The sequence below is a fragment of the Stegastes partitus genome, unplaced genomic scaffold (genome assembly GCF_000690725.1).
Source record: "Stegastes partitus isolate 25-593 unplaced genomic scaffold, Stegastes_partitus-1.0.2 Scaffold511, whole genome shotgun sequence".
Taxonomy (NCBI): Eukaryota; Metazoa; Chordata; class Actinopteri; family Pomacentridae; genus Stegastes; species Stegastes partitus.
In genome coordinates, this window is record NW_007578242.1 from 143,549 (window position 1) to 148,291 (window position 4,743).

Genomic DNA, 4,743 nt, shown 5'->3' on the forward strand with positions numbered 1-4,743 from the left:
AATAATGAGTTATAATGCAGCAACTGTAAATGAGGAAGTGACTTATTTTTTTGTAATATTTGTCCTATAACCAAAAGAACAAAAGTTCAACAAGTTGTCAATTTTTCAACTAATTGATTGACAGAAGATAATCAGCAACTATTTTTGTAATAGAGGAGTTTTTGTTTGCTGTATATGACATAATTAGAGTATCTTTAGCCACTGGATATGTGGCCAGATAAAACAAGCCATTTGAATGCATCACATGACGCATTTCACTATTTCCTGAGATTTTAAAGACTAACTGATAACGGGGGAAACGAATCTGCAGGTTAATTAGCGAGAGAAATATTGTTACTGCAGCTCTAGTTGTAGGAGAGCATGTACCTCATGCGGTTCTGTCTCTTGTGAACTCTTGTTTGGCTGACGGAGAGACATACTGTACATCACGCAGACAGCCAACACACAGACAGACCTCATACCTGGCAGTGCAGTGAGTCAGCAGCACCACAGCTCTTGCTGGATGCCAAACACATATCCAGCCGACCCTCAAGACTGCATGAAACACAACTATATTGACTTCACTGAGGACTTAAGTACACCAAGAAACCCATTTGGATGCCCGCTGACAACAAACAAAGGAAAACGTATGTTCAAACTCCCCGGGGAAGAACCGTGAGGTGTCTCGCATGCGTGGTCTTGTGGGGACAACAAACATGGATTCCACTTTTCTCTGCTGGAAGAACAGGAAGAGCAGAGGGGGGGCTAGCTGCCTATGTGATCCTCTGGCTCTGTGGGAGTGCGTACAGTGGAAAATAGTCTCCATTGCTAATCCATGGCGGCTAATTACAGCTTTGATCCCCTAAGCGTGTGCATCATCATTGGTGGGAGGGAGGTAACACACCATGAGGCTCAATACAGTTATGGTTGGATTTAACTACAGAAAATGTGCAATCAATGGACAGAGTTGTGCATTATTAGTCAGCTCGAATGCTAACACAAAGTTTAAAAGATTAACTTCAACAGATTTCTATAAAAGCCACGGTCCTATAACTGTAAATGCAACTCCACAATAGGATCTGACACATTCTAGTGCGCTCTCCTTATCATTTTTTTACACCGTACTGCGAATGAAACTCAACTCCTGGAGACAGGGACACAGATTAAGTGGGTAAATGGAGTTTCTGTCTAAAATAGGCCGCAGCTCTGATGATAGCCTAGTCCCAAAACACATGGTGGCAGAGATACAGCAAGGGAGGAGGAGGAGAGAGAGGAGGATGACGGTTGAGGATGAGCACCAGATGGCATGGAATTATCTGGATCTTCAGCTCGACATCTTTGCCCATTACACCATTATTTTAATGGTGGCTTATTTATTTAGGCAAATGTCACGCCAAGCACTGTTCAATTAATTCACCCATACCAGTTTTCGAAACGGACAAATATCACTCTTAATGTATAAAAGGTGTTGAAAACAGCAACATGTCAGTGTTGAAAGACAACCAGGAAACATCCTGGCAGGAAAACCTGGCTTGGCAGAGCAGAGGGGAGTGAACAGGAGATGCTGCTATTGTAAGGAGAGTTGTTTGTGGGTCACTGCGAGCTCTGAACGACTGGTCTGGAGGAACACACACCTGTGTCCAAGTGCAGCTTATAAGACAGCACCAGGCATTCATTCAACCTTCGCTTCAACTTGGAGCACACTGAGGGATGCAGGCCTCATTTACAGTGTAGCTGAGTAAGAAAATAAAAGATGTTGGCCTTCAAATAAGGAACAATAACAAGCCAGTCAAAAATACAAATATATATTTAGAGCATTTATGTTGTAAAAAATTCAACTAAAACAAGAGAAGCTGGAAGTAAAACTTGATTAAATTAAAAGCCTTCATTAAGTCAAGCTTTGGACCGTTCTGCATGTTATTCCAAGTTGACGGTGCACAATAAGGAAAACTGGATTTACCAAGCTCAGTAGAAACAGCCAGCAGCTGCAGCACAATCCAGTCATTTAAGCGTGTATTTATGGACCCACGTTAAAAGACAGTAACGAGGTAATGTGGCATGAGTGAGATCCCGCTCTTTAACTAAATGATGCAGGTATAAAGAGGTGAGAAGTGGATTATCACAGTATTGCACAGGTTATTTTTGTTCATATCCAATATAACTAGATTATATTGCATAGATTCATAGGCACACATATGGGAGGGCAGCTGAAAATAAGCACTGGCATGATGACTAATCATAAAAAACATACTCTGACTGGCCACTGAGGCTTATTGACAAAATGACAAAGGCCATTTAGACAAATCAGCTTAAATAAAGTTACTGTACTTAACAGTGATTTATTCTGCCCTTACTAAGGCAACTAATGTCACTAACTGAATTAAACCCGTCCCTTAATTTGTCTTAGATGGCAGAGGCGCCTCTACAGGAGGGGCAAAGGGAGGCCACGGCCACCCCAGATCTGATACGTCGGCGTCATTCACTAAATTCAACGATGGTGTCTGAGTGTAACAAAAGCTCTGTCAGATGACTGTAACAGCTCTGAGTAGCAGCAGTCGGCTCTGCTGATCCATAAACACCTCGGAGAGAGTGTAAAGACAGTTTGTTTGCCTTTTTTGGGATGAAGGCGCACACACAGAGCTCAGAACCAGGAGCGAAAGTTTAGTTTGTTGCCTCCAGCTGTTTGTAGGAGTCCTTTTTTTTTTTTAGTGTAATAAATACCTGCAGCATCAGACAGCAGAGAGGGAGAGGACCGAGCATTTATACACTATGATAAAATATCCCAGACATGGAGACAGGGTTGATCAGGGTGTCATGACACTCTTTTCTTCACTTCAGGCAGGTGAGGTCTCCCACATGCTCACAGTTTACAAGCTGCAGTTACAACAGTCCTGGGCTCCATCACAGCTGGAGATTATTTTAATGTAAAAGTCTGATCCACTGAAGTCAAATCGGGATATCTTTGGGCGTGTGGATGACTAATGAGCGTGACCTCTCTAATCATTAAACCAAAATATGGCAACAGGTAGCCAAGCAACAATGAAAGCACATTTTATGGCACCATAATTGGCAGTGATTTGATAAACTGAACGGAAATCAGAGATAAACTATGAATGTCTTGTCTTTAGGTGAACTTTTTCTCCACAAATGCAGCGTGGCATCTCCTCCTGGGCAAACTGTTAATTGTACATCATTTAATTAGTAAAGGATCACTGTGAAAACAAGGAACCAAAGTATATCTGATTTCTAGTATTTTTTCAGTACTGCATGACAGAAAGCAGTTATGTGGTTTTTTTGTGAGCCACCCCAACATTTCCAGCATCTTGCCACCACTGTGAGACATTTCTGGAGGCTCCCCTGATGTGTGGACATCAGTGCTGCCTAAAAAGTTGCATGTCAACTGAAAAATGTGAGACTTGGGCGAAAAACAGCCGTTTAAAAATAAACTGCAGCGTTTCGTGGAGTTCAGCTATTATTATTATTATATTATTACACATACATCCAGGATGAAATGTGTGGTGGGAAGTGTTAAGTGGCCGCACATCTGCTGGTTTACCTTAAACAGGCTAGCTAACGTGTTAACCGAATGGATACGCAGCTCTGTTAGCCCGTCGGTGAACTGCTAGCTACCGTTTGGTACAGCACTGCCACGACAGCCTGAACCTGACGTTAGCTACCTTAGCCTTGGCTTGCACGCCGTTAGCATGCCTGTTAGAGCCAGCAGCTGGTGGACACACTCGTTTCTCATCAGTCGTGACCAGGCCGAGTGGGGCTGACTTTGCTGCCAGCCTGGCTCCGACACCTTAGCCTCCGGTCCCCAGTTAAAGACGGGCAAGCTCCTGAGCAGCCTCCTCAGCGGGTTTACATCCACAGCAACACAACAGTGCTGATGATGGTCCAAGTCACCAGCAGTCCTTGGCTGCGACTACCTGGAAAACGCTGAGTGTTTTTTGCCAGTTACCGCGAACCGTAGCACTCACCGTGACTGAAGCTGGTTGTGAGGATGTCACACGGTGCCCGTACCGGGGGAAGCAGGGGGTGGCGTTTGCCCAGAGCGGTCACTCGGGTCGCGTACGAGTCCCTCCAACGGTCCCTCTCTCGGCGAGCAGTACCTCCGTATGATCTCTCCACACTGCAATGGTGCTGAAGCACAGCGCCACGCGATTGGCCAGAGCGAGCGGAACTCAGCGCGCTGTGGTAAGCAGAAAGCTGCGAGACCTGCAGGGGGAGCAGCGCGGAGGCGTTCAGGGCCGTAGGAAAACTCAGCACATGCTCTCAGCGCACTGGTGCATTAACAGTTTAATAAACCGACATGTAGGGGAAAAAACAGTAAAAGTTGTAGAAACTGACAGCAAGAGAAAATGCAGTTTTATTGTAAAATGTGACAATTGCAACAATATATGTACATAGAAAGATAAATGCAGTCGATATATAAGTTGTTACTGATGGACTTGTGGTTAAGAACTCCTTTATATTAGAATATTATGTATATTAGAATAATTCTAAATAGATTCCTGCTCTAAAGCCACACACACACACACACACACACACACACACACACACACACACACACACACACACACACACACACACACACACACACATATATATATATATGGAGCCCTGACGTTTTCACATCAATACATTTTGTTATGAATGAAATGAAATGAAATGAAAAATGAAATGGAAAAATGCTTTATTTATCCCAGAAGGCAAATTCAATATTGTAAAAAGCTCACTTTTTCTTTCTTTTTAAAAAAAAAA

At 43.5% G+C, this 4,743-nt stretch overlaps 1 protein-coding gene across 1 annotated transcript in view; it reads right to left on the bottom strand.

Moving 5' to 3' along the window:
- LOC103361549 (protein FAM126B) overlaps positions 1-4,112 on the bottom strand; it is a 43,252-nt gene extending 39,140 nt beyond the window's left edge. The window contains exon 1 of the mRNA XM_008287653.1: positions 3,960-4,112. The gene's annotated coding sequence lies outside the window, so the exon portion shown is untranslated. The remainder of the gene's footprint in view (positions 1-3,959) is intronic.
- Positions 4,113-4,743: the final 631 nt, after the last annotated feature.